Source organism: Durio zibethinus, chromosome 21 (assembly GCF_047325235.1).
Source record: "Durio zibethinus cultivar Kanyao isolate XHJ-2024 chromosome 21, ASM4732523v1, whole genome shotgun sequence".
Lineage (NCBI taxonomy): Eukaryota > Viridiplantae > Streptophyta > Magnoliopsida > Malvales > Malvaceae > Durio > Durio zibethinus.
Genome location: NC_143182.1, coordinates 18,804,551 through 18,823,412, shown reverse-complemented (window position 1 = coordinate 18,823,412; position 18,862 = coordinate 18,804,551). Strand labels below are relative to the sequence as shown.

General features: G+C 29.5%; 1 long non-coding RNA gene across 1 annotated transcript; it reads left to right on the top strand.

Moving 5' to 3' along the window:
* The first annotated feature begins 602 nt into the window (after positions 1-602).
* LOC149512961 (uncharacterized) lies at positions 603-4,409 on the top strand. The gene is made up of 2 exons (XR_016331758.1): positions 603-1,859; positions 4,159-4,409. It is a non-coding gene; the product is annotated as an uncharacterized LOC149512961 (long non-coding RNA).
* Positions 4,410-18,862: the final 14,453 nt, after the last annotated feature.

Genomic DNA, 18,862 nt, shown 5'->3' with positions numbered 1-18,862 from the left:
TTATGAGTGCTACAAAGTCTACCAAAATCATCAAACTCTGATTTTTTATTTTTCCCTGAATTCACATAGTTTGTGCCCCAGCTACACCAGTCAAAGCATGCAGGGATATTGTAGGCCTATTCAAGTTATTGATTGTATCAACTTGAAATTCCTCAAGAGACTCCAAACAATCTGAAAATTCCTCCTGTTTAATAACTCCTTCCCCCACATCATCCACTAGTAATTGATATAGTTGTGTTAGTGCATACAACGATGACCTACCACAAACTTGGATCCAAACCACATGCATTGCCCTTTCTTTTTCCTTTCTTCCTTTCCTTTTCTAGAAGGAAGTTTGTTGGTTTTATGGGAATTAGGATCAGGTTTAGTGTTTGTAGGTTTATAGGTGTTAATAGGAGTTGCATGTTTAGCAGGTTGATTGTAGTTCATAAAAGAAGCCTTTGGGGTAGGTAGCAGGGGAGAGTATGCCGTTTTAGGTTGACTTGATATCTGAGTTGATGAGGTTGATGTTGGCAAGGGATTTTTTTAAGAAGTATAAGGTTTTCGAGGTAGGTTATATATAAGGAATTCCATCTATTTGGCAAGGTTATAAGCATGGGTAAGATTTTAAGATAAAGCATTCTAACAAGTTTGGATATGTTTGGATTTAGATTGCTAATAAAGATGCTAAGGGCATGCTCATCAGATATATCAATCATGTTTAACAGTCCCTCAAATTCATCATAATAATCATCAACGGTATGGTTTTGCTTCAGACTCACTAACTCAAACATAGGATCAGAAAACTCATTTTTATCAAAACAAGATCGCATTTCAGCAATATATCAAAGCCACGAAACATCAGTGAGCTTCCCCCTATTCTTCATAAACAGCTTGTGCCATTGAAGAGCCTTCTCATCTAGAAGCATCATCACAATCTTAACCTTATCACTTTCTTTATTCTGATCAGCTTTAAAGAATTGTTCGATCTAAAGTAGCCAGCCCCTAAAATTGCTTCCCTCAAATCGTGGGCACTCAATCTTAGAATATTTGGTATGTGTTGTAGTTGCCATAAGAGAACCACCCAGTTTCATCAATGATTTGGACCCTTTCACATTCACCATCTCATTTTGTTTGACCATCGAAAAAACTGCTTCTTCCTCATTCCTTACTTCTGATATCTTCAATGAACTCTTAAACTTTGAAGCGAGTTGTTCAGACATCTTCTTTAGATCAGCGCCAATTTTCTCCAGCCCAACTTGCAAACCGTTATGTAGTTCTTCTCGCAGTTGCATTGCAGTTTGGCTCAACTTGGAATCTAGCTCTTTCTGCAGTTGACCCAGTTCCTTCTTTGCTCTCTTGGTTTTGCTCTCCGCCATCGTCGAATAGTCTACTCTGATACTAAGTGATAAGAGTTAATTCGTGTTAAAGAAGATGAGCTACAACATTAACCGGCACAGCTTGATAAGAGAAAGGAGAAGAATAATCCAGAGAAAGAATGAAGAATTTTCTATAGATTGTATTTCATTGATTGGATTCAATCCTTGCCAATACACCCATATACCAATAGAATAATGACTCGACAAAGACCAAGGACCCGTATAATTAGGACTTTATAACTAATCAAAGATTAACTAACTTAACAAACATTTAAAATAAACTTATGTTTATTGGACTAGACTTGAATAAAAACCCAATTAGCCCAATACTCTAACAGCTTGTAACAGATTCCAAGTGACCTTCATGACCAAATCCGAGCTCCTTTCTCTTTTTTCTATCCCCAAATCATCTCCTTTTGCCCCTTTTTTCAGCTGCCTGTGACATTTTTGATCTTTCATCTATGGCAGTCAACGAGACCCTCACTTCCAGTTCTATTTGAGGTATGCGAGACTTCTTAAATTTTTTTGGGTTTTGATTGGATTTCTTAACAAGGTTTTGTTGTCCATGTTTTGGGTAGTTTAGGGTTTTTAGTTCTTGCATTTGGGATTTTTTTTTTTTTTTTTATGTCTGGCGAATGTTAGTATCTGGTTTTGGTAGTTGATTTGATGAGCGTTGGTGATCAAACACTAAGGATTTGGGTTTTCTCGAATTTGGGTTTTTCATTCTGCAGTTGTATTTTATAATATCAAAATATAAATAATTTATGAAAATATTCAAACACTAGGGATGATACCATTTTTGAGGAAGTGACTACACTGTTTAACATATAATTAATGGTGCATTTGAGTTATTAATTTTGAAATTACATGAAAGTTTGTGAAATTAGAGGGATTGTAATGTGCCAGGTGGTGAAAGAAGGAAAAGCATGGTAAACAAGCAAACTGAGAATTTTATTTGAATGTCTAATAAGGGAAAAATGGTTATAGCAAGTATAAATATAGAGTAGAAATGTAAATTCAAGCTTTATAACTTTTCACCAACTAACTAGGAAATACTAACTTTTGTTCTCATTCTTGCTCTTATTTTCATATGCATTCCTGTCATATTCCCTTCCTTGTACCAAACATAAAATTAACATTAGCATGCAATAGTTTTCTAGAGAATGCTTTTGGTAGGTGTTGAAGAAAAAAGGTGTACTATATTGATATATTAATGTTATTTGTGATTCAAGTACTATTAGATGTAGACCATATTACATAGTTGAAATCCTTTTAGAATATGATTTAGCTTCTTTAATTCTTTCATCAATTGCTAAAGCCCTTAAATTGAGTGGAACAGATACACTGTTATGTAGCTAACCTCTAAAAGTTGGGAAATTTCTCTATTTTTTTAAAAATTAATCTTACAACTCAATCTCCACTTTACTAAACTTTGTGATACAAAGACGGTAGACAGTGAAAAACAACTATTTTATGATAGTTTTATAATATTTAGTTAATTTTCACCTTTGATTATAACAGTTTGTATATTCTGGTTTGGTTGAGGTAGATGAACAAGTTTTAGGAAAAAAGAGTAGGACTATTTTGGGAGGAGACTAAGATGCAAGTATACCTTTTGTTAAATTTATATTCAAAATTTGCTTTGTGGGACTTGTATTATTTTTACTGTATAATGTCTACAAGTCTTTCCTTTTCAAATTCTTAGTTTGCATAAGCTACACAAATGTATTTGTTTTAATAGTATTATATCTTGTTATGTTAGTAGTAAATAAATGGCTTTGCTTTTATTAAACATAAATCATTGTATGAGTGGTTTTTACTTTGGTAATCCATGCCTTCGTATCTATTGGTAGCCTCATTATCCTTCCATGCAATGATTGACTTAGAGAAATTAGTTTGGTTCATTTTTTTGCTATTTCTTTCCCTGCTTCTACAAAGTACCTCCATAGGATACTTCGTTGCTCTTTTCCTATAGATAATAGATCCAAAAGCAAATTAGATCTAATTTATTATGTATTTTTAAATTTGATTCAAATATTTGTTCATTTTTCTTATTTTCAAGTGAATGTGTGTGTATTATTATATATAATTATAGTACCTTTCTTTTGGGTTGGCTTTGTTTCTTTTTCATTTGAAATTTGTTCTATTTCTGATGATTGTGGGCCATCTATCTTGAAAGTCTTAATAAGAAAATGAACTTGTAAAAGACTTTTACCTCAATAACCTAAAACAAAAATTAGTCATATGAAGCTAGAAAAAATAGAAGTTGTCACTCTTTTTAGATTGCTGAATCACTTTTTAGACATTTAGTTTGTAACTAATGCTTGAACACTTGCTTAAGTTTCTATGTATGCACCCTCTCTGTATATGTATCGGCCATCACAAGGTAGAATAACAAGCTTTCATGATTAATCTTTGTCATGATGCTTAGCTGCTTTATCCTTATATGTCAAGTTAGTTAGCTTTCCAGCCTGTCTTCATTATTTTATCTTAGGGAATCACATTTTTTTTAATGTTATCTTGACTAGCACTAAATGAACCATGACACCTCAATCTTCAATCACAGTCTCGTTTGTTGTTTGATAAAAATAATAAATTATATTTCTTTGCTTCATATATTCTTTGGTCTTTACTATTTTGAAGAACTAATATTATTTATCTAAATAATGAGATTATTCTTTGCAAAACATATTAAAGCATTTTGTGATATGGTTTTCTTCGGGAAATTTCTTTCAATTTTTATTCATAGTTTTTTAGTCTCTATGGTTTGTCTTCTTATACTAAAGCTGATTTTATGTAGATCATGAAAATAATAGCTCGGGATTGGTTGCGAGGGCCATATGTTTACTACATTTACAGTCTTTATGATGCCAAATAGCTTTCAATGATAAGCAAATGAGCGATGCTGCTCTATTCTAGTTGTTGCTTGCTTTAGCATTTATAATGATTATTCTTTTATTATATTTTAAGAGTAGAATAAGACATGTATAAAGTTTGTAATAATTTTGTAAAAAATTACTTTTTATCAATGAATTAAAGAATTTTATTTTATTGTTTTTGCATTAAACACATTTTTCAGACAAAATGCTTTTTTTTTTTTTTTTTTACTTTTCAGACAAAAAATGCATTATTTATGTGTCCTTTTGAAGTATAATGGATACCAATACAAAAATGATTTATCACCAAAATTTTAGAATTACCCTGAATTTTCATCACTAAATTCCCCTTAATTGTAAACAATTTAAAGGAATATAGTTTTAGTGATAAAAATTTATAATTATCAATATAAATTTTCGTCATTAAAAGTATAATAATAAAGAATACTTTCTTTGCTAAAAGTCTTTTTTGACGGAATTTTGCATCGCTAAAAGTTATCTTGTTACCAAGAAATTATTTGTTACCAATGGAATATTTTTAGTGACTTCAAGTTTTCTGATAGAATATTATCAACAAAATTTTCGTTGGTAATATATTTTAGCAACGAAAAATAGTATTTTAGTGACGAAAAAAAGTATTTTAGTGTCAAAAAATTTCAACTCTAAGAGTCTACTTTTTATAAGAAAAGGTGACTTAGATATAAGGGAGTAGATAACATTATGTGAAGACTTCACAACACAGGGATAGGTGTGGTTTGATGAGGTTGAAGGAATAAGAACATCGTCTATTTAAGTTTTTGAGAAAGAATCCAAAATTAATTTGTTCATGATAATATTATTGTTTTATTTTGGGTGTTGTTGCCCTATCTAAAGACCTATCTTTATAATTTTTCTCTCTCTTATTATTCATGCAATAGATTTTTTTTTTTGCTCTTTCAATAAGAAACATTCCTTTTTTGTTCCATTTCCCTTCTTGGTTTTTTCATTATCCTGTAATGAATAGAACAAATGTGTGATTGCATTTTATTTGTCATGAAACTTAAATGATGATAAACAAATTATTAATAAATGAAGGATTCTTGTATTACTTTAGAAAAAATAAAAGTGACAAGCATAAAGGGAATGAGATGAAAACAATGAAACTTGGTAGGGACATTGAGATTCAAGATTTTTGGAATAAAAAATATGCCAAAAAGAGAAGAATATGAAGGTTGATGATGTTGATCAAAGGTCAATTTCCAGTTTTAAAGTTTTGATTGTTTTAAAATATGAAAAAGAAAATGATTGAAAACTGAAAAGGGGAAGGAGATGGAAAAAGGTTATTGAGAACTTTTTTACCACAATTAGGAATGCATAACTTTTATTTTTAGTTAACATTTGTATTACATGTATTGCATTCAAAGCATCTAGTGCATACATTTAGGAAAGATTGAAATTGCAATTTTAAATTAAACTTGGCAAAAGGTTTAGAATTCTTCATCCTTGGATGAAAGATTACAAATATGAGATTTTGATCATTGGTTGAAGAAAATGTACAAAGATAATATTTCAATCATCGATTGAGGAGTTTTTTTTTTTTTTTTTAAAGTAAGATTTTAACCTTAGAATGAAGGAAACATCTCAAGATAAGATGACAAGTTTTGATCAAGGAAAGCTTTTAGATCTTTCAAAATTGCGTGCCTCCATTTTGAAGAAGTTTTAAAATTTTCAAAGTTGTGGAGTTTTAGTTTAAGATGAGATTTAGTTTTTTCAGAGTTGTGGAGTCTTTGCTTATATGAATATTATTAAAAGAAAAAAAAATAGTTTCTTTGGAGGGATTAGACTCAAATGTAATGGTTGTTTAGGTTTTTGTATAATTCTATTACATAAAAAATGTGTAAAGAAGGACAACTACAAACACCTCATTTCATCTGTGGTTTTTCAAACTTCAATTTTCATTGTTGATTTAATGGGATTACAATTAGGTTTTGAGACAACCCATTTGATTTGAATTATAATGTAATTTTTAGGCTATTCTATGTTTGAACTTTATTGGATTTGATTTAAATTAAGACTATTTTTTTGTTTTCATTTTTTGATAATTTAAAAAGTAATAAAAAAGAAGAAATGATTAAAAATTGAAAAAACAAAAAAATAAAAAAATCAGTTTCCTTTTTTATCTTTGCATGTACTTATCTTCACATTTTATTTTTGTCTTTATAATTTTTATTCATTTTTGCTTTTAATTTATCTTTCCATTTTTATTTATCTATTGATATATATTTTTTGTTATTATCTGAAGAAAATTAAAAAATGATGTGAGCCTAGATAATCAAAATATAAACAAAAGATTTTTTAAGGAAATTTAGAAGTGGATTGATCATTTGTTTATTCTAAAATAAAAGTTGGGGGTAAGTTGTTCAACTGATTTAAGTGCTAGTAGATAATTTAAGGAATTTTTTGTAATAAAATGAGGTTATTGAATTAACTAAAGAGTAATATGAAGAATAGAAAAAGAAATAAACCAGAGAAGAAAAAGGTTAAGATTAGAAAAGAGACAGATATGAGAATAAGAAAACTGTGGTTTCTTTTTCATGCTAAAAATGTGCATATATATGATAGTTATACTCATAATTCATGAATTATAACCCACAATATAATTCTGATAGTTGTTATTTTAGTAACTCTTATTCCTTCACACATACTCACAATAACTATCATTGGATTGATAGCCTACACCAAATAATGCCATTTTCAACTCTTTTGCATAATTTGTACTGCTAGTTTCCTTTAGCTCTTGTTGGTATCCTTGTTAGTATTAAAGTTCCTTTTCAACCCCATATTGTCATCCTTATATCATCTTTGTTAGCTTTTAACTTTATCACATTACCATCATTTTGAGAGCATTTTTGTCTCCAAGGATCAAAAAATGAAAATTAAGATTTAAGAACTGAGAAATCCTCTTATGTAGCATTTTTTAGACCTATATTAGACCACTCCACCAATAACTGAGTGACTGCCTTGTTATTTCTCTTCATCATTTGCTTATAAAGCACAACATCTGGATATATCAATGGTAGACCATCCTTGCCTATTTCAGGAAGGATTATACTAGAGACTTTCTCAGTGCCAACTTTTTTCTTTAAAAGGCTAACATGAAAAACATGATGCAACTTTGAAAATTCTCGTAATTGTAACTTATAAGCTACATTCCCAATCTTTGCAACTGAAGGATAAGGACCATAATACCTTGATGAAAACTTTAATTTTTTTTCTTAACATAAGAAAGGTCTGTTTGTAAGGCTGTAGTTTCAAATACACCATATCCCGAACTTGAAACTACTTTTCAATTTTATTTTTATCAACGTAAAACTTCATCTTATGTTATGCTTTTCCCAATTGGTTAACCAGTAGGTTACTCAAATTTTGTCACTCTTTAAGTAAGTCTTCCACAATGGATACTCTTCCTTCATTACTAACATTCCAAAAAAAACTAAAAGGTGGATATCTATTCAAAGCTTGGAAAGGACTCGTTTTTATGGTAGTATGATAACTAGTGTTATACCATCATTCAGCTAAAGGTAGCATTGAATCCAAGTTTTATACTTAAAGAAGCACATACACCATAGGTATTGCTCAAGGCACTAGTTCAACCTCTTAGACTGGCCATCTGACTTTAGGTGATAGGTTATGTTAAACTGTAAAGAAGTACCTAATAGCTTCATCAATTTCTGCTACATAGAACTAGTGAAAAACTTATCCCTATCTTATATAATAGCCTTTAGAGCTCCATGAAGTTTATGAATTTGACTTAAGTATGCCTCAACCATATCTAAAGTAGTGTAGGGATGAGAAACAGGCAAAAAATGTGCATATTTGGTAAATTTGTCAATGATAACCATAATACAATTGAATTTATGAAATTGAGGCAATCTTTCCACAAATTCCATGGTGATTACTTCCCAAGTCTATGTAGGAATTGGAATCAACTATAGTAACCCTAGATAAGCAATATGCTCACTTTTATTCCTTTGACACACATCACACTGTTGCACATAATCTTGCACTTGCTTTATCATCTTAGGCCAATAAAAATAGAGTTTGAGTCTATAACAGGTTGCTTGGATTCTTGAATGACCTCTCTAAGGTGAATCATGAAGTAGTTGCAATATTTGACTTTTCAACAAACTTTAACTTTCAAGATAAAGCCCTACTTTTGTACTTGAGTACTTTATTACTGAAAAAATAACTAGGATCACTTGGAGGATTTATAGTAAAAGTTGTGATCTTTTTTCAAGAGGATGTATCTCCTTCATAACTATGTTCCAATTTAGTTACCCATTTAGGCATAAAAGTAGTTAAATGCAAAATGTCAGCTTTTATTCTTCTTCATGTTGCCTTTATAGAGCATCTGACATTATATTTATTTACCATTCTTGTTTTGAATAGTAATTCAAACCCAACAACTTGGTAAGTCTTTTATTTTGAATAGTGAAAGTTAGCTTCTACTTCATGAGATATTTCAAAGCCACATGATTAGTCTTAATAATGAATGGTCCACCTTCAAGGTAGTCTCTCCACTCATAATCTACTATCAAAATATCTAGATACATTTTCTTATAAATAGACAATTCAATGTATTGAGGACCCAAGGCCTTTTCAAGTAAACAATAGGTCTTCCTTCTTATGCAAAATTACTCATATTCTTGAAAAACATGCATCCGTTTCTAGGCAGAAAGGCTTTGAAAAATTTGATGGTACAAGTTTTGAGGCATTGCTCATTGCTTTTTTAAGTTGTTTAAATGCTGTTGTTGCTGCATTTGACCAATGGAATCCATCTTTTTTCAACATGTCTATCAAGGGTTTACTTATCACTTCATATCCCCTAACAAATTTTTTGTAGTAGCCAGTTAATCCAAGGACTCTTAGAGATTTTAGACATTTAGGAAGTGGATAATTCATCATTACTTCTACCTTGTTAGAATCAGTTACAACCCCATCTATTGAAATGATATGACTGAGATACTCCACCTATTTTTGACCACAAAAACATTTGCTTTTCTCGAAAGCAAGCAGTGAAGTCTCAACACCTCAAATACAAATTTCAAATGTAAAACTTGTTCCTCCATAATAATGCTATAAACTAATATATCATCAAAAAAATACTAACAAAAACTTTCTTATATATTCAGAAAACATGTTATTCATCAATGATTAAAGAGTGACAGGTGCATTAGTAAGTTCGAATGGTATTATCTTAAACTCATAATGTCCATGATGAGTTCAGAAAGCTGTTTTAGGAATATCTTCAGCTTTGACTATAATTTGCCAATATGCTGAGCATAAATCAATCTTGGAAAAGCACCTTGCACCCCTCAACTCATTTAACAAGTGTTCCACTATTGGAATTGGAAATGTGTCTTTAACTATCATTGCATTAAGTTCTTTCTAGTTAATACACAATCTCTATGTACCATCTTTGTTTCTTACCAATAGACAAGGTGAAGCAAATGGACTATTGCTAGTCTGTATATAGATAAAGACAATGTTTCTAAAATCTGTCTTTCCATTTTAGTTTTCTGGTGATAAGAAAACCTATATGGCCTCAAATATACAAGTTAAGATCTTTCTTTCCTTAAAAGGTATACTATGATCATTAGATCGAGTTGATAGTAATCTTATTGGTTCCTTAAAGATGTCAGAATAAGCAATGAGTAATTCTTACAGTTCAAAAAAAGTCTTTTTTTCCATATAATCTACACTGATCATATAAAGCTCTCCATTTATGTCTAGGTCCTTACTAGTTATTTTCTATAATTTTTTATTAGTAATGGGCTTAACACCGAGTTATTTTTTACTTCATTTCAATGTCACTTGCTGGCCTTTTTTCCAAAAGGTCATAAATAGCTCATTAAAATTGAACACTAAGGGACTATACTTTTGCATCAAATCAACCCTAAGAACCATGTCATACCCCCCATTAGCAGTACTCTCAAATCATGTGAGAAAATATCCCTATATTAACTAGGTTAACCCCTTGCATTTGGTACTGCTATATAATCTCTCTTAATTAGTTACTGTTATAGATAAATGATTAATCTACTCTAGCTTTACTTCTTTTTGAGCCCACCTAAGAGTGATAAAACCATGAATGCTGTCACTATCGATAAGGATATAAAGTGGTTTCCCTTTTATCATTCTTTCAATCTTAATAATGTTGTGCCTGACACAACCTATAAAAGCATTAATGAAAATCTATAAGTTTTCAGGATTGTTTTGTTCCTCAACCCTTTCTGGTTCTCCATTACCATCCTATATGTTATCTTTTTCTTTATTGGATTCATCAACAGTAATGGTATTAAGTTATTTTGTTCTACATATATAGCTTGGCATAAATTTCTCTCCACACTTAAAAAACAAATTCTGTAGCCTTATTTACTTAATAAGATGATACCTATTTGGTATGAAATAGGCTGATGAGTTTTGTTTTGGTTTAGTATGAATAGGCTTAGGACAAAGGTCAATACTAGAGGTAAACATAGGTTTGGTGGTGTGCTTATGTCTCTTTTCTTCAACTTTAAGTGATAGTTCATGCAGTTTGGCTTGTCTATAAGCAATAATAAGAGTTCCAGGTTCATTAGCTTTCACTCTTAGCTTGAGATCATTATTGAGTCCACTTGTAAAGATAGAAACAAAGTACCTTCAAGTATAGGTTACATTGCAACATATAAGGTCTTAACTCTTTAAATCTTTCTTAATATTCATCCATAGTAGTTTTTTGGGCCAACTTGTTAAACTTTTTTATTATGTCAAAAAAGGTTTTGTCACAAAACCTTTGGCATAAGTCATTTGTAAACTCTGGCCATGTCACCCTTTTCTTTTTCATAAGTTACCCATCAAACCACACATTAGCCTTTCCTACTAAGTGCGTAACAGCAATGAAAGTAGCATTTTTAAACTATTCAGTATTAAATTAAAAGGTACTACCATTGATTTCATGTTATTTGCTAGCTAACATTTCTATTCCATTAGGCTTATAAGCATAGTTTTCATGATCATCTATTACTATAATTTTAGCAAGTGCCTTACCTCTCATTTTAGATTGAAAAATAAGAGTTAGTTGGCTGCTGATCATCCTTTCTGATTTGGTTGAGTTTCAATTATGTTTTTTGGATCCAATAGTTCAAGCATTTAGCTTACATGTTTTCAATTCTTAACAAGCTAGGACTTAGTAAGCTTTCTTTGTTCTTACTACTACCTTGGAACTATTGAGTCAGTAGTCATTAGAGTTTCAAGCTGCCTTTACATCAACTGAAACTACCCTTGTAGAGTATTCAGTTTCACTCAATCTACCACAGTTTACTATTACTTAGATTTTCCCAAATTAAAGGTGGATTTAATAGGCTTTGATACTAATTATGTAATAAACTGAGGCTATTGAATTAACTAGAGATTAATCTGAAGGAAAAAAATAGGCTAGAAGAAAAGAAGTTTAAGATAAGAAAAGAGGGAGATATGAGAGCAAGGAACTTGTAGTTTCTCATTCATGTTAAAAATGTGCATATACATGATAGTTATACTTATAATTCGTGAATTACAACCTACAATACAATCTTGACAATTGTTGTTTTAGTAACTACTATTCCTACACACATACTCACAGTAATTGACTAATCATTAGCTTGACAACCTACACCAAATTACACCATTCTAAACTCCTTTGCATTATCTGTACTACCAGTTTCCTTTAACCCTTTACTGGTATCCTTGTCAATATTAAAGTTCTTTCTCAACCCTCTATTGTCATCCTTATTGGCTCTATCATCCTTGTCAGCTTTTAACTTCATCACATTTTTCATAAGCTAAATCATTTTTTCTATCCTAATCGAAAATCTAGCCTTATAAATCCAAGCCACAATCAACATAAAAGAACACAACAATTCATCAGAATACATGATAAACAAATGAAAAAACTAGCAAATTAGTTTTTTAAGAAGTTTTTAGAGAGAGGAAGATTTTTGTTTCAAGTTAGATCTAGGTGATTTTAGGGTGTTTTTAGAGAATCTGATTCGATAGAAGGGTAAAGAAGGAAGATAATGTTTTTTTTTTGATGATTTTCAAGTGATTTTTAGTTATCGGTAAACTAAAGTTAATGGTAGAAAATGGCAATTGAATTCTAGGTTCAAGGTTTTCTTGTTAACTAGAACTTTCCATTGAAAATTATGACAAGAGTTTGAATTTACTAATGACATTTTTTCAACTTTCAACATTCAACATCTATTTAGAGAGAATAAAGAAAAGCAAGGGTAGAGAGAAACAGAAGAAGAAAACTGAAAAAGAAATTTTAGCACTTTTAAATGGCATCAAAATGATGTTGTTTGGAAGATTCTAACTCACACAAGATCCACATGCCAGCCTGTGGAACATCTGACCCCCTCATAATTAGATATGTAATTCATATATTCATATCATATAAAATATTGATAATTCGTATATTTGTATTGTGTTTTACATAAAAATTATGTATCACAGTTTGTGTCGACACAAAAACATGAAATACATTTTTTTTATTTTGTTAAACCGATTATGATTTATGTTAAAATTTTAAATCATGTCATCTTCATGTTCTTTATTCATATCATTTTTGTGTCGTATTATCATGTTGTATTTGAAATTGCTAGATCTCACAACTAGCCTGCATCACCAAGTCAACAAAACGTTAAGCTAAGCCTTCAAGCTGAGCCGCCTAACCTTTAATTGGCACTAAAGCCTAGCTCTAGCCTAATTTGAGCTAAGCCTTTTCACAAGTTTTTTTCTTTTTGTTTTAGCCATATTTTATTTAGTTTCATTTTATTTATTGATTTAAAATTTTAAACAAGGATAAATTTTAGATTAATAAAAATTATAAGTTAGTTAAAAAAATAATAATTGTTAAGATTTGTTCAAAAAAAATGTGTAACTCTCTTCATAAAAATGTTTGTTGAAAATAAGTAGAAAATTATTTCAATTATGAAATTCTAAAAAAAATTAAGAATGGTTGATTCCTTTAGAAATTTCTAAGTAAGGAATTTTCTTTTAAATTCTTCAAAATTGTGAAAAGTATAGTGGAAAATTTCAAGAAAAAATTATTTTCATTTATATTAAAAGGAGGAATAATAAAAATAAATAAAATTTTTATTATTGGAAATAAATGATAATTATCTAATGATGATATTTTAAAAAAATCAAGAATGGTTGATTTCTTTAGAAAATTTTTAATGAGAAATTTTCTTCTAAATTCTCTAAAAAGGTGGGAAGTTTAGTTAAAAATTTTTATAAAAATAATTGTCACTTATTTTCAAATGAATTATAATAATAAATGAGGAGACTCTACATTATTAGAAATAAGTGAAAATTATCTGATGATGAAATTTTGAAAATCAAGAATGGTTGATTTCTTAGAAATTTTTAAGTAATAAGTTTTCCTTTAAATATTTTCAAAATGGTAGAAATTTTAGATAAAATTTTAATAATAGTAATTGACATTTGTTTTCAACCGATAACAAGAATAATAATAAAAACTTTAGGAATTTTTAAAATGAATGAAAATCATCCAATGATGAAATCCCAAGAAATCAAGAATTGTTGATTTTCTAAGAAGTTTTTAGGTGAAAAGATCTTATTTTAAATTTTCTAGAATTGTCAAAAATTTAGATAAAAAAACTTTTAACATCAATTATTGGTGATTATTTTCAAAAGAATAAATAACAATGATTTTTTAATTAGACCTTCTTCATAACATGTTTAATTTGATAACAAAACCCTTTTAAGTGAATGAACAAGTTCTTTGAATGCTCTTAAAGTGAAAAAAAAAATTTTAAGAATCCAATAAAATAGTGTGGAGGACCTAAATTCTTTCCAATGTGTAAATGATAAAATTAAATAAAAATCAATAAAAATACCATTTTAACTAATATAATTTTTAGGAAAATTTAAAACTATTTGGTACCATCCTATGGATGGCATTGTGGGAGTCTAAAATCTTTCCCACATGTAGCTGAACTCCCAAACCTAGTTGTGATTACCATCCTATGGATGGCATTGTGGGAGTCTAAAATATTTCCCACATGTAGCTGAACTCCCAAACCTAGTTGTGATTAACAAACCAAAACCTATTCTTTTTAAAAACCTTAGTCACGTTTAAAAAATCTTTAAAATGAGTTAATTCACTTAGGTGGCCAATCAAACTTAGATAAAAAAGACTTATGGCAACTTCTAGTTTTGTGCCTAGCAATCAAGTTCATGACCATGTACGTTATGACACATATAGTTGTTTAGAAGTGACCAAAGGTAGGAAAAATAGTTTGTTGTACTAGACTTGGTGGAGATTTTTTGCCATTATCTGAAATTGGTCTTTTTTAGAAGATTTAATTTTCATTGGGTAACTTTACCCTCAATTTAATTAGAAACACAATAAAGGTTTTAGTGTTTTCTGTTTAATGGTTCCTATGACCTTATGTGTTATATCCAACTGGGTGTTATAGGTATATTGGCAGATAAAGGCTTTGGTCATTTTTTCCCAATCCCAGGTTAGTTTCAGGTTGGTTGTAGAACGAATTAGAAGAGACTTTAAAGAGGATAATTGGAAAAGCTATAGCTAGTTGCTTTTTTGTAAGGCCTCTAAGTTGGAAAACAACTACAAATTGCCTAAAATGTAATTTAGGATCTTTTGTTCCATCGAACTTGTCATTAAAAGGCACTTTAAAGTTTAGAGAAAGGCAATAATCTATCTTTATAAGCAACTTATCAACATCTAGCAAGTAGATATTAACAGGGCATCAATTTTTCATCATGGTTCAAAGTTTTGGATTTTTAATATGGCATGGATATCTTTTTTTGGAGAAGAAATGTTTGGGGTTAAGATAGGTTCAAGCTCTTTGGCTTTCAATGTTTGAAAAGTGATAGTTTTTTTCTTCTTGCTCGAGGTCAAGGTTAACTTTCTTCCTATCTTTACAAATGCTAACTAGCTTAACATCCATCCTATTCACCTTATCATTGATCTGATTTAGCTTATCAATGATAGTATTCATCAAGTCCATAAGGGTAAGGGTATTTATTTGGTTTATTCGATTAATTTTGAATCAAATTATCTAAAACTGAATTAATCAAATTATGTTATTTTACTTTCATTAATTGAATAAAATTTATCAATTTAAAAAATTAACCGACCAAATTAAATTTAGTCGACTTGATTAAATTTTTGGTTAATCGAATAATAAATACATTTAAGTTAAATTATAATTTAAATTCTTAATTTCTCATATTTTAAATAAACTAAATAAAATTATCTAGCAAAATATTCAATTGCGAAAGTATCATGTTAAAAACTTTAACAACTTATGAAATAAAATGATCCATTTCATATCTTTTTCGTTTTATATTTGGATTTTGTTATATTTTAGTTAAATTTTTGGCTAATTCGATTAATTTGGTTTTTGAACTAAATTAACTGAAATTCTTCTAAAATCATTTTCATTAACCAACCAAGCTAATTTAGTAACCAACCGATTAACAAAATTAGATCAGTTCAGTTGGTTAAGTCTATTAAAATCGAATTATGAACACCTCTATATAAAGGTTTTTTGTTGATCTAGGATATATTCCGTCATTTTCTCAACATTCTTTGATTGATAAGGGAGTGGAAGCTGACATGATGTAAAAGAATAATGGACAAGATAAGAAAAATCAAGCAAAAACTCAATCAAAAGTCATTCAATGAGTTGCCTCAGTTTTTTTAGACCTAAAAAGAAAGAAAAAAATGAAAATTCTAGTTAAAAATGATGGGAAATGCAGAGAAAGGGATTTTTTTGTTTTTGGAAAAATTAAGGAAAGATAATGGAAATTCTAAATAGTCATGAATATTTAAAGACATAAGAAAATGAATGACAAGATTGAAAGTGAAAAAATAGAAATTCTAAAAATGAAGACATGAGATTGAATGATAAAAGAAAAAATGATAGCTGTACTTAAAAATGAATGGGAATAAATGATAAAAATTGAAGACATTGAATTTTTTTTTCTTTTAGAAATTGTGAAAGAATTTCAAAGAAAATGAATTCACATGAACAATCATATGAGGTTTAAAGGAAAATGAAAAACTCGTGATGTAAATGTCAATGACATGAAGAACTTGAGCTACAAACAACCAAAAGATATGCAAACACACATAATTAAATGTCATCTTTAAAGATAGTATCTAAGGTTTGTTTGTATGCAAAAAGGTCCATAATTCCATCCTTATTTCTCCCCAAGGTCCAATGGCCAACCATAACGACAGTCTAGCCTACATCGCTATGGTGAATCATTAGGTAGATCCAATACGTCATTTAAACCCATCTTAGGCCAAGCCTAGGTGGTACAAAATTCTAAGGAAAGCTGACTAATCAAGTAGACCTAAACTCTCAAGGAATCTTGTCTCGGGTTAGGTTCGCATGATGCATTAAGAGATATGATTTGAAATCCTCATCACCTGGAATAGGGATCACAATAAATGCATAAAAAGTTACAAAATCTCCACAAATGAGTCACCATTGTAGGTAGTGCTCCCCTTTTGTTCCTTGTGCTCGTCTTATTTTTGAGATCCATAGTTTAATTAGAAATTGCCAATCGATTTATTTATATCATGGGAATTGATGCTAGTTTCGAGGTCATAATCTTGTTTTTACCAAAGAACTTCGGTCAAAGATAGTAAAAGGAATATTAAAGGAATCAAAGCTTCAAATCTCATTTGGTATAAACAAAGCCTTTACTTTTCCACTGTACACCATATCCCAACTGGCTTACAATTAAAGAGTATAACATTTTGTTTTATTCTTAATGGCATGCAATTTATGAGCAATTTGTACGTTTTTGCATTTAGAAAGTTACATGAGCAGTGGCAACCTCGAGTGGTTTATCCATGATTAGATGACAAAGTCCATGTTATCAAGCAAAAGTAAAGTAGTTCATGCTGTTGTTATAAAGGTAAAAAAAGGTAACTAAAGAAACATGCAATGCAACCTAACCTAAATAGCATACTTTAGATTAAAATTAATAAAATGCCTTTGGGCATATTTAATGCAACCCTTTTCATACCTAATATATATGACACAATTATTTGTTGCATTCCAAATATGGATTTACACAATAACATATTCACTTCTTTTAAGGAAAAATAAAATAATAAAAATATTTAAATGGCATACCACCATGCTTTCATAAAATTACATGATGTGTGATCATAAACAATATGTCACATGCTCATTATGTAGGTAATGAGAGGTTTAAAGATGATTAAGGGATCATAAAATATACTGGTAGATTTGCCTAACAAAATTTATATTATAGCTCTAGATCTTAGCTTGTGAGTTGGGTTAAGTTGATCAAAGTTTCATCTTTACTAATGTAGATACTTGATTTTGGTTATTAATATTTTATTCTTTTAAAATTTTGTAAAATTATTAAAATTGAGAATAAGTCAGAACATGTGATAAGAATATTTTAATGAATGTTATTTTATGGAATAGCTATTCATGTAACAACTTTTTTACAGAATAGTTGTTTATAAAACAATTATTCAAGAAACAACTCTTTCATGGAACAATAGCTTCACAAAACATTTATTTTTGGAACTACTTTCTCAAGGAACAAGACCAACACCTTTACCAAAAACTCTTGTATTAAAAGTTCTTCACTAAGAGTTATTCCATAAAAAACAAATATTATTTTATCGAAAGAAGAAGTGAAAATAACCTTAGAATATGACAAGGTTCTTGGTTTAATTCCACTATTGAAATATTCTAAATATGTTGGCTTGATGGATTAGATATAGAGATAATTAAGAGGTTTTCTTTTAACTTTTCCTTAAAATATAAGTACTTTTTACTTTTCTTTAGAATATATAGTGAACTTATATATTCACTATACATATTATCATAAAGCTAATTAAACTCTCATTAAACAATACATTAATACCTTTTGTAATGATCAATTCTCCATTCACCATTATTCCTATTTAATATTCAAGATATGTAACTATTATTCTTGAAACCTATAAATCTGAGTTTCCTCAATTTATTAGGGACTTTTGGGAAACTTTTGGCAAACTTACTCAATACTCTCTTCCTAAATCCTTTTCTCAGTCTTATTCTCTTCTTTACTCAGCCTTACTTCATCACTTGCTGTTACACTCAATACTTCAAAATCTACTCCAATCTTCCTCTTTGCCTTTTCCTGGCACCATCATGTTCTACTTGTTTGCAACACTTTCTTACCTCAACAAAGAACCTATTTACAACTACGAATCTTATATTCAAGTTAATTGTCAAGTAAAGTTTTAAATTGATCAAGAGTGTTTGCAAGAATTTTAGTCTAGCTAGGACTCTTCTTATAGAATTTTATTGGAATTAAAACTTTATGAGAGTTTTAATTAGACAATGACTCTTGAAATAAGAGTTTTTATTAGAGTACGACTTTTTGGGATAAGAGTTTTGATTGGATTGAAACTATTAGGATAAGAGTTTTGGTTGGATTAAGACTCATTAGATAGAGTTTTGGTTAGACTAAGATTCTTAGGATAAAAGTTTTGGTTCGATTTAGACTCATTGAATAGAGTTTTTGTTAGAATGAGAT